Here is a 12,826-nt window from a genome sequence, read left to right on the forward strand (position 1 = left end):
GGAAGGTCCTGCTGCTCACAGTGGCTGTGTCACCGCTGAGCACTGAGCTGAGACTGTCTGAGAAGGTCCTGCAGGGCTGTGCAGAGTGGCTGCCTGCCATTAGTGGGGATTCTGTTATTCCTGACCCGCTCAAGCTTTTTTCTGCATTCCTTGTTCTTGGCAGCTCTATGTCCTTTCTTCCAAACTGTTCTGAATTCTAGGCCATGAGAGGGACTTTTTCTGTGATGTGTACAATGTAACTGAGAATGAGAGGATTTTTTCGTAGGCAGACTACAAATTTTATGTCTTGTGATCTTGCCTTTGATTTATTTTTAACTTACCTTTACTGTGTCCTTTTCATATTTGAAAGTCATACTTCTGGTCTGAATTGGGCAATTTCAAAGTGCCTTTCTTTTCTTTCCTTTCTTTCCTTTCTTTCTTTCTCTTTCTTTCTTTCTTTCTTTCTTTCTTTCTTTCTTTCTTTCTTTCTTTCTTTCTTTCTTTCTTTCTTTCTTTCTTTCTTTCTTTCTCTCTCTCTCTCTCTCTTTCTCTCTCTCGGGAGAGAACTCTAATTGTCTTCCCTGATTTACAATATTAATACTTTAACTAATTTATGAAAAAACTCACCCTTTGTCTTACACCTCTCCATCCTTCTCAGTGTTAAAAGGCCATCAATAATTTAGAGAGTTCTCCATTGCTGTGTGATATTCATCATAATAAACAGATATTTCTTAGGCAATTTACAAAAAATAGAATAAGCTGAAAACAACTGAGAGTAGCTCATGCTTGAATTTTTAACAAAGGCTTACCAGGGAATAGTTTGTCTTCATAAATGTTTTTGAATTGTCACTTCTCTGAAGTGGTCCCAAAGGGTAGGAGTTTAAAAGTTCTAGCAGATCTGCAGGCTGCAAAGCCTTTTGTATTAGCTGTAGTTCCCTTACATTCCTTGCTAATAACCTCAACAAGAACAGTGGTTTTTAATAGTCAGGTTAGTCTAATCCAGAAAGGGACCTGCCACACCAGGAGATTGGAGATAAGTGACTAATGCTTGACCTATTGGGCAGAGCAAAAAAGAGTAACCAAAGTAAGGAAAAATATATGCAAAGTAAGCATAAAGGACATGGCACTTCTTTTTGATAATCAGAACGTGGATGTTGGCTGGGGACCAGACTGAAATACAGCTAGAGCTTTTTCCTATACATAGTAGAAATAGAACAAAGTAAGGTTAATTTACCAAATGTTTGTACAAAGGTATAAGCATAGTTCACAGTAGAGTCCCAGGAAAATGCCTTGCTTAAGAACTAGGTAGTGAAGAGTTCATGATATTTCACTGGGTTTTGTGTGAAGTCCAAGAAGATGCTGAGGTCTCTCTGCTGAAATGATCACCGCCAGAAAAGTCTCTTGACTCTTTTTAGGTCCAGCAGTGTTTGCAGTCTGTATTTGTGGCTTCAAAGGTAACATCTGTACTGCAAGCAGTGACTATTCATAAATACAAATTTTATTCTAAAGGTGAAAGTGCTTCTGTCCAATATTAAGATGACAACCATTTTTTACACATGCTTCTAAAATACTTGTCATTTCCATTCCATAGCAACATATACTGCTATGTAGTCCTGCTGGCCTTTAATGAACATACTTTGTCTAATGCATGATTTCTTTTACAGTCTAAAATGTGTTAAAAACCTTCTAATTGACAGTTTTACTCTTTAGTATCTCTAAGCACAAGTTTTATTCAAATATTTTTAAAGAGATGAGGTGGTGTCACTCAAATTATAAAATTATTATTTTCCCTGGTGATTTCTGGTGAAAAGGACTGCCTTCAGATGGATGAAATTGTTTGTGACTACAGAATATTTTCCATTCCTGAAGCCAAGCTAGACTTCAGATCCTGTGGAGAGCTTTGTAAGAACATTATACATTCTGGGAAAATGCAACAAGAAATATCCTTATGACTTTTCATCAGGTATTTAAAAAACTGGGTGGCTTTAGTACCTTTTGCCTGAATATTGCAATAATTTATATATATATATGAGATGGCTGGAAAAATATTTGTGAAAATGTCATCCTAGGAATGTCTAAATAAAATAGACTTTAATACATTAACCCTCAGCTATCACACTGGAAAACAATAAAAACCCCACCAAAAGATCCTCAAAATCTAATGTATTGTCAGTGTTGATATAGAAAGATCTAGATAACTTGATGTTTGAAATAACATAGTTAAAAACTGTATTTCAAGTGTCATTATGGGCTGTGATAAAATTAGCTGTTTCTTTAAGTGTATGTGACAAAATGAGATGATCAAAGCATAAGGAAGAAGGACACAAAAATTATATAAAGATCCCAGCTGGGTAATTGGAGCGATGAATAGGAACACACAAATCTCCCATTTTTATGGGAAGTGATCATTGTGTTGACTTGTTTGCAAACATTACAGGTTTGAGAATGAAAACTGAGAAGAAAACAATCTGGTGGGATTAATTTTTATTTTTAAGAAGGAAAAACATTTGGCACCAGGAACAATTTCTTTAAAGTGTGGCACATGGTATGCCAATAACATCATGTGGAGAAAAACAAGCTTCACCTATGTCTTTCTCCTTGCTTAGAAACCTGCTTGGTTTTATACACGTGTCTCTGTACTTGTTGGCTGTAGGAGACATGAGCACACAGAGGCAAATTTACTATAACCTTAGACCTCGCTGCATGAACTACAGGGTCATTCTGTTTTTGAGCAAAATTTTGTGATATGTGAGACATTCTGTCTTTCATGAGGTTTGGGAGGACATTTGACAATCTATTTCCTCCTTTGTATTTTCAAGAGGAAGACAAGAATGTAATATTCTCCTATGGGCTATTGCTTTTCACATAGCTTTTCTCTCCATGAGTGTCTTTTTCCTCAGACCCCTTTCCAGATGAGGTATTAGCATGCTCTTATTCCAAAATATCACTGCATCTCTCAGGAAAGCTTCTTCTATGACTCATTTTTTCCTGCTCCTTTAAAATGAACATGCAGACTCTGTGGACTACAAAACGAAATAGCAGATTGAATATGGGCTTATGGCTCCTAAAAGTAGTCTCCTTAAAACTGCCTTCTTCTAATATGAAGATTTTATTTCTTACTTGACAGTGCAATTGCTCCTGTCCTACATTCATGCATGAATACATGTATATATATATATGCGTATACAGGTATGGAGATATATATATGTATGTATGTATGTATGTATGTATGTATGTATGTACATTTATTTGTGCACATCTATTACTTTCACATTAGTGCACATCCCTCTTTGGGTCCCTCAAAAAAACTGTGTGATTTTTATTTCTGAATAATTCTATTCCAAGCCTGAAAGTATGTACTTGATGCAGGAGTTTAATACAACGTCAAACAGATTACAGTCTGGTTAGTTCCTGAGCCATACAATTAAAAAGGATTTTACAGTGTTGTGGCCTACATTCTCTGTCCTCACTCATTATTCAGGCTCCCATCACCCAGTGTATTCACTGGAGGTTATAGGGAAGGAGTGGCACAGCACACTGAGTCCTCAGATCTCAGAGAATGGTTGCCCTTAGAACATATTGTACTGTAATGTGATGGAGAAGAAATACAAATAATATTAAACAAAAGAAAACGCAACAGCTCCTTGCATGTTAAGATTAAGAGTTCAGACATGACAAAATAGCCTCTAGGAGTATGTTCATCTTTGATCTCTCTCAGATCCTGGGCTGATTTCTCTTGTTACATTGCAAATGAGCAAAATTAATTAATTTCTTAATATCAAATCAATTCCAGGATAGAGAAATAAATGTTCAAGAATTCCCAGCATGCACGTTTCTGGGCTGTCTGGAGGGAAAACTCAGTTACAATACCTGTCACAATAACTTGTGGACAGAGGCCAGGCGCTCAGCAGATAGAAGAGTGCCTTGAGAAGCATATAGCTCTGCAGAGAGGTTTTTCTGCGTTGGAATGAGTCACAGCATCTTCTGCAGTCTCTTCTGCTTTATGGAATTAGCTCAGCTGATTGAGGAAACCTGAAAATCACCATGTAACTACTCAGATTGTTCCTATGCAATACAATTCAGAAGTAAAATGAGGCAAGGCCCTGGAGTGAAATGAGAAGTAGCAGGAGGGAGGAGGGCATGTTGGGTACTAAAAGGTTTAAATGAGAAAACTGTGCCTGGCTTTGAAATATCACTCCAAGAATTAGGCAATCATTAAGAAAGTAAATAGTGTGTTTGTAATGTTTTCAATAGAAAATTAGGTTAAAATAGAACCTCCTGTATCTGCTGATCATCTTCATCTTTATAAAGCAGTATAGAAAACATGTCTAATTCTGATTGTTCTCTGGAGGCAGGGTCCCTGACAGTGTTAAACATAATGTTCTATATAGCAGAAGTACAGACATGCATTTTAAATATGTGATGTGCTGTTGGTTTCCTTATTGTGAACTAGAGAGTAAAATTAGATACATAGTAAAAGATACACCTAAATGTACAGTATATACAAAGTATAAATATAAGCAATTTATGTAAGTTAAATGCTCTTTTCAATTGCAGTAATATTGAGGAAGTGCTTTAAATTTAATTTCATCTTAGGATAGGTTCAGTACACGTAGTGCAAGATCTACTCATTTGGTTTTATTTCTGGCATTGAGAACTTTGATCTCTATATATTTTAAGAACCCACTAAGGTTATTTGTCCTTCTGAGTATGGTCACTTAAGGAGAACTTTTGCTCTGTATTGATTTGACATTAACCTACTACTGTGATAAGGTAAATAATTCAGAGATTAAAGTTTACAACTTAATAGTAGGCTACAGTAACAGGAATTTATCAATGGCATGCAAACAATGAGTATTAACAGATTGCTTTGAGGCAGAAGACATTTTTTGTTAACTCTAAGATTAAAAATTAAATTAAACCTCCCCAAAAAAACCAAAAAAAATTCCCATATTTGTTTGAGTGACATAAATTTCTTGTTACGCTCTTCACAAAAATAGAGACTATTGACTAACACAGCAATTAGAATTGTTGCTTTCATCAGATGACTAAGATTTGTAGTTATGTGTTTCAGGGCCCAAATCCAACAAATCACTTAAGACCATGGTAAAAGTTAAGCCTATGCTTAAGAGCTTTTCTGGATCAGGTCCTGAGATATGAATACTCACATCTCATGACTTAGAAACTTCAGTTAATTTTCTTAAGAACTGCTGGGAAAAATTGTCTCCTGCCACAGAAAAGAGTGATGTTCTCATTTCTGGCACGAGCCACTCCCTTTATCCTGAACAGCAGCTCCTGCATACTATGGGAGCAAGGATACTGTGCTTGGCTTGGAAAGAAATTTGACACTGTGCTGCATAAACTACTCTGTTCATAAAATAAATCTCAATGTGTCCCTCTGCAAAGTGGCTCTCAGCTGCTTATAAAATAACTCAACTGAGAGTCATTTCAACCAAGCATCTCAGCAGAGATTTTGGCAATACATATTCCTAATAATAGGGAGTTAAACATAAATACTGAAGGAAGAAAAAACCTCACAGGTTTTCTAATCAATTGTTTGTCAAGCTATTGTATGTAAATTATTGTTAGCCTGAGGAAATTCAGTTTCTTTTACTAGCAGTATAGGATTACAGGTTATTCTTCTAAGTTTTCATTTCTACAAATATAATAATACAAGATTCAGGAAAAAAATTTCTTTCTACTGCGGTTAAACAATAAGTCTCTGAATTTTATTGAACATGATTTCACCTTCAGTATGTTTATTCTCAGTGCCTCTCTTCTAATTTAAAAATAGAATGAAATGAGTACCTCAAGGAGAACTAGAGTATGACAGTTAAATCCAATATAGAATCAATATTCCAGACAACTGAAATAAGCTTCTATTTCTTTCTTCCTTTCATGATTACTCTCAAACTCTCATTTTTCAAAAGTCTGAAGAGAAAAGAATTTAGCAACATGAGCTGGAAATCATCAGAAAGGCAAGCTAAGATGAGCTACACAGGAACTACAAAACAAACTTTTGATCCTCTGCTCTGTACAGCCCAGTTTTAAATACATATTTTGATCCCAAGAAACTCCAGTTATCCAGTACTAAATATCTGGTCACTAATATGTCACTCAGGTAATACTGACTCTATTTTTGACAGGAAATTCTGGGACCACAGCAGTCAGATGAAATACTCTCAGTAATGTTCTTGGTAATTTCTCTTACATTACCTTTGTCATATATATTATATTTGAATATGTCCTCCTGGGGAATTCTTAAAATTAGGAGGTTTCATTCCTTCCTTTCCTTACTGTTTCTCAAAACTGTGTATATAAAGATGTTTTAATAACTCCTGATAAATCAGCTGTGTTGGACTTTATTACTGTGCTTTTTTTGCATAACTTCCCAGCAAGGCCTTTCTGCTATTGTATTATACAAACTTGAACACTGTAGGATATGTTTTCATTTTCTATGCAGAGTCTCCTGAAGATGTGGAAAGAAATTTGTGTTAATGTCTACCTAGTCAAAATAGAATGAAAAATGTTTAAGTGTAGAAAAAAATGTTTTGTTGTTAAACTAAAGTATGCAAATTACCAGAATATTCCATTAGTTGCTAAAATCAGGAAACTCAGCATAAATAAACCAAGAAAAGAATGCTATTTTTGGACATTTAAGTTGACATGCACCTAGAAAGAGATATTACTTCTTGGTACACTGTGCCTCAAAAGTCAATTTCCCATTTACAGGCAAATGGAAAATAAATCACTTTATGTCACTTTGCTGAGAGCAAAGAATGTTTAAAATAATAATGTCAGTATAGCATGATATTTTCTCTTCCATCAACTCTGATGTCATGTTTGATACTATGTTATTGTGTTATAGGTCCCAAGATGAAATGATTGGCGTATGAATCATTTTCACTTTGACCCAGGAAAAATTGGGAAATGATAGGCTTGTCTAAAGGATTTATCTTCTGACTGTTGGAAAGTGTAAAACAATCTAAAAGTGTTCTTTAATGATGCCTCTTTATATGCAATGCAGCTCAGGAAAAACATGACCTAGTACTGTACTATGAATTATGCTGAAATGCAACATTAATGAGGCACTTGTATTTGCCGTGAAAACTGATAGTAATGTAGGTGTCCAGTGTCTAAAAACCTGGTTTAATACATCACATGTATTTGTTGTGACAGTTACCACTGAAAAAAAATATTCACCTGCAGTTTGGTGTATGATGTTTTCTTCCCTGAGAGTTATAAATCATATTGGTGTCTAGGGTCCCAATTTCGTGTCAGGTCTTAGGAAAAAAATATCCTGTGTAAGGTGCTGACTGCCTTGTAGCCTTTTGAATTATATCAGGATATTATCGCAGACTACCAGCAACCCTGCCTTTCCTAATATATTCCTATAATATAATAATCTGCCCTGGAAATGGTAAGCTTCTTACACCCAGAATATTCAAAGTAGAAAAAATATATTTCCCAGGTATTGTGGGAATGAACATTTCCTGGATTCAGTGCAACATGCTTTTAATTACATCAAATCATCACAGATGTCCTTTGCCAAATTAACTTTTCCAACTAATTTTATAATAGATTTATGTATCCTGTGGATATGTAGCAGTGGAGTAAAGCTAAGCCTGTCTGATTTTCAAACCATCTCAATTTAAAGAGCTATAATTCATATTCAATGAGGAAGAATTTATAGGAAAACTTCCACAATCATTTAACAAGAAACTTTATGAGGGGGTTCTTTTTTTTGCTCTGCTAAAAGCCCTTCACCTTATCTTTTAATTTTATAGGCTGATGCAACATGTTTAGAGGAAGTTAGGTATTTTGATAATGTTTTTATAAAAATCCTAATATCGGAAATAACTCATTGTTTGGATTTACATGGGATGCTGGAAAATTTCCTGAAATGTATAGAAGTTGTTATATTAGTGAGAAAAGTGACTTATTGCAAGTGGAATAAAAAAAAACCCCAAGTCTTTATGTCACCAACATTTCTGTAATGCCTTGGCAAAGTATGATGAAATCTTAATCTGACAAGTGCTTTAGGTCTGCCTGAACACAAACATTAGAATGTGCTTTTCAGTCTGACTAAATAAAAAATTAATGAGAAGTGGAAAAATATTGTGAGTCTGGTGGGGAATTATTGGCTGTGCATTAGTTAAAGCCTAATTTTAAAATCCTCATTACTACTCTGGAAAAGAGTGTTGTCAGTTACAGCTCATACAGGGGAGCTGAACACACGTGTGATATAAAAAAAAATTAAAGTTTAGAAGAATTAAAAAGTAACTAGAAATAATAAAATCATTAGAGAAGGTAAATTAATATATCTGGACAACTCAAAATTTCTTGGAGAATTAATGTTTGCATTCATCTGCATATGACTCATAATGCAAGAGGTGTCGTAGTGTAGAAACATTGGTACAATAGCATTGCAAGATTAGGTTATTCTTGTTCCTGTGTCTGCTGCCCAATGAAAGTGTGAAAAGAGGAAAAGGAGATGTTGGAAAAGGGCACAGATAAACAAGTGTTAGTCTACGACCTCTCTGGAACACTCAGGCATGGAAGACTTTACAGACTTTATTTTGGGGAGCATCAATGTCTAACCACAATTTTTCCTACCGCCTATGACAGATTACTGTCTTTGAGTTCTGCCTGTACTATTTGAGCTATTTGTTTTATCAGGAATTCGGCATTCAGGTCAATCTGTGTGAAAGTCGAAGCTGGACTCTGCAACTTTTCTCCCATCTCTTGCCTAAAATGGAACTGTTCTAAACACCAAACAGTCCTTTTTGTCTGAGAAGGTCTTGTGCTGCCACTCTTGCCCATAGAAATAGGCATAGAAAAAGCATAAGGATGACTTCTGGCGTTTACAAAGAGCTGACAGAGAGGGATGAAAAAACCCTGTAAGTGAAAAAATATCAATATTTAAATAGTGAATGATCCTGTCTTGGAGGGGTGATGAACCTGAATTATGCAGAGGGATTATATTGAAATATACAAAGATAATATACATAAACATATTTTACCTAAAGTGAAATTATAGAAAAGCCTCTAGGAGAATGTATTCTCTAGGAGAATGTATTAAGACTTTTGATAATATACCCACAAAAGTAGTTAAAGTTGTATTTCTTTAATGCAGTTAATACTAAATTTGGAAAAACATGGCAATAGGCCAATACTCCTGATTTGAGAGCAAACAGTTTTGCACAAGATCTTTCTTGTTAAATATGCATATCTTTATGACTAGGTCCAAACAGTGAGTTTTACTGTAGTGAAGAGGTACCTTGCTACCTACATAGTGCAAGACTCAGGTGTGGCACTGGCTCCAAAGCTGAAAGAATGACTCTTCTGCCTCCAGCCAAAGGTATAAAGATGCAGTGTCTGACACAGCTGTTAGCAGAAAAGGAAAAGCCTACCAGAAAAGATCAAGTGATATGCATTCCTCAAGTTTAGGTGGCCAACAAGGTCATCAAGCAGAAACACTAGATTTAAAAAGTTATTTTGCGACAGTTTAGAAATTTCCATGTTTGATTCCTCTGTACCAGTTTGAATGTGAATATTTCCATTGTACCATTACTCTGTGTTCTGAGCTGAAAAATCCTTATTTACTTATTTATTCCTTTGCTTTAAGATGCTTCATAGTGCTAATCATCTTTGTCACCTCATATGTAGTTTTTCACTATGTATTATTTATTTTCTAACTTGGAGCAATTGGTATTGTTCACAGAATTCAAGATATGGGCACATGCATTCATTTTCCTTATTACTTTCTCATTCTTTTACAAGATTCCTAATGTTTACATCTATCTCTTGATCAGTGTGCTGTTTCCAGAGTGTTTCCCACAATGAGTCAGGGAACAATTTCTTGAGAGGCAAGCAAAGTTATACCCTATGTCTGCAGTTTTTCTTCCCAAAGTTTATATGAACTCAGCTGTAGTTCTTGGATACAAAAAGCCCAAGTCATCCAATAAGTTTGTACTCTTCTTTTAGTTATTTTAAAAAATATTAGACAATAAATCCTGAACACTAAAATATAATTTCATGAAGTGTAATTTCTGAAACACTCTTTCAGGCATTTTGGGGCAAGGGGAATGGAATAGAGGTTTCTAATGTGAATACTGTTGGTACTGACCGTGTAAAATTTTATGCAGATAAAATTTTTCAGATGTCAAATTAATTTGCAGTCTAAACTTAATGTTCAAAAATACCTGTGATTTGAATCTATTCTTCATTTTTTCATTTTAAATAATTTGGAGTTTGAAGTTTAAATCCATTGAGATTATGTGGACACTAGGAAAACTTTCCCTCTCCTGTTGTTATTTACTTCTGTAGCTTAGATATTTTCCCAGGATTTCAAACCATTAAAAAGATGAACATTCCATTCTTCTCCCACAGCAAAGAAATTAATTATCTTAAAGTTAAAAACATTTTAAATTTTTTTAATTCATTACTTGAAAACTGAAATCCCTGATGTGGCAGAGTTGTAAGGATTATCATTCAAAATAATGGATAAACCAGGCAATTTTATGAAGACCTGGCCTGATTTTGTAACAATGTCATATTAGCTGTTAACCTTGTGGTAAATTACTGCAAGATTTTTAGTTACTACAAAATTATTGATTTTATTATAAATTCATACTATGTTTATGGGATGCTATGTATTTTGAACTAATTTATGGTGCTTTCAACTTTTTCTTGGACATGTTACTATAGGTCTCCTTGTATTCTTTTACTGTTCAAAAATATTAGTTTACTAAAAAGTTAGTCCTCAGATTTATGCAAGAAAGGTACAAAAGCTTAGTTTTGGCCAGTATTGCTTTATGTATTTAGATTTGGGAGCAAGAACTGATGTTTTATTGGACGTCTAATGTATACAAATATCTTTATGACAATCTTATTTGCTGGTATTTTCTGAGTAATGGAAGAAACACCTGTATCTTGCATTTTTTGGGTGGTGTCCTCCAACGTCAATAATGCTCCATGGCACATCATGTGCCTTTGTGCAACAGGAAGCATTTTACTGTAAATATCTGTTCATAAACTCAGTTAAAGTGGGATGTGCAAAAATGTGCTCCAAAACATGTCTAGTTCTGCCAAGAACATAAATTAGCTTGCGTGAGTAATGTGGGTGTTCATGAAATGTTCAATAAAAAATGGTAGACTAGACATTTTATCACTTGCAGCAGCTTTAACAAAATCCCTTAAAATACTTAGAAAATGTTAGAATCCAAGATCCATCTAAGCCACAATTCTTCTACTGCAAATGAGACAAAGGAAAAGCAATTTCTGAATATTAAGTGGAGAGAGTCATATTTTTAAGTCGACACTTTGGATTTGGAGATTTAAAATATAGAACTGAGATTCATAGGGAATGTAATATCCACAAGTAAAGAGCTAAATATCTATTCATAGCGGCCAAACTATGCATTTTCCTTGGCCATTGCAAATATTATGACTGTATGTAGACATATCTGCTTAAATATCCAACTAGCCAGGATCACAAGAAATAACACAAATTATTATTTCAAGAATAGGGGTATTATAAACAAGTTCCTCTGTGTTTTCAAACCTGAAGATTTCTGCTGCATTCTTGTTCTTCATATGATTGCTGCTGCAACCAGTATTAAGAAAATCAAATTTCTAGTACACTGCCAGGTTTTTTCCTGATTTGAGAACTGCTTGATTCATTCTTTCCGACAAATCTACAGGCTATAAAACTCAATATGTCATCAAGGGTTATTCATATAAAACATGGTCAGCTTCAAGCACAGTGGGAGTTTTATGACTTTTGTGAACATTAAATGTTTTTTGCAGCAATTCTTGTCAATGACCTCTGTCAGGAGTATTGGTAAGAGTTTGATTGCTTACTATAGACTTTCTACTTTTATATCTAGGAAAAGGAAGAACAGACATGCTGTTAATAAATTGTTCATTTTCTGTGTCTTGGGACAATGGAAATATTCATGTACATGGTATTAAAGGATGGTGCTTCACAACAGGAGTGAATTTGGAGACATGTTCAATTACTTTGATACTTTCCTCCTAATTTTCCTGATAAAATGACTCTCTAAGTGCATTGCAATGTAGGTCATAGTTTGGTATGTTTATGTTTTACTGTTTCAAGGCTTTTACAATGCTGTCATAAGGGTACAAGTCTCCTTCCTATTACTTTTACAGGCACTTTTACTACTTACTAAGTTCCAGCAGAAGTCTATCTTCCCTTTGGGGATTTAAACTAAAACACACTGGTTTTAAATTTTTTTTCTCTATCAAGCTTGTAAATGTATTTATTTCACAAAATATAATTTTGTTCATTAGAGCTTTATAATCAAAGAAATTGCTTAATGAAAAATTTTTTCTCATCTGTACAGCTGTGGAGTGTACCCTTGAAAGTTACCAAAAAAGGCAATTATGACATAATTCAGATAAGATATCAGACAAGAAAGGTAATCTATGCTCTTCTGTTATTGTTCCTATGGAAATTGGATTTTTTCCTGGATTGCAATAGTTTGAATACATCCCACTATAATGGGGAATTTGTTGGGATTTTTCAATTTTTCTCTCCCCTCTAACAAGGAATGAAACAGTAAGAAATGACAGCCAGTAGAGTATCTCCTGAGCTTCAGAAATAAAATAATTTCTTTACCTAGTATTAGTAGACTTCTAGGATGAAAATGGGAAAATTGCTTTACTTATGACCATAAGGATAATTTGTACAAAAGGAACTAAATATTCTTGACAGCACATCTTGTGTCTTTTGTGGTGGTACATTTCCAGGTAGCTCTCATGTTAAATAATTGCAGCAAACAAATAGACAAATCCTTGCAGAAGGAGGCATAATGGAAAACAT

This window comes from Melozone crissalis, unplaced genomic scaffold (assembly GCF_028551555.1).
Source record: "Melozone crissalis strain CALT ecotype California unplaced genomic scaffold, PUWL_Pcris_2 ptg000005l_1, whole genome shotgun sequence".
NCBI classification, from domain to species: Eukaryota; Metazoa; Chordata; class Aves; order Passeriformes; family Passerellidae; genus Melozone; species Melozone crissalis.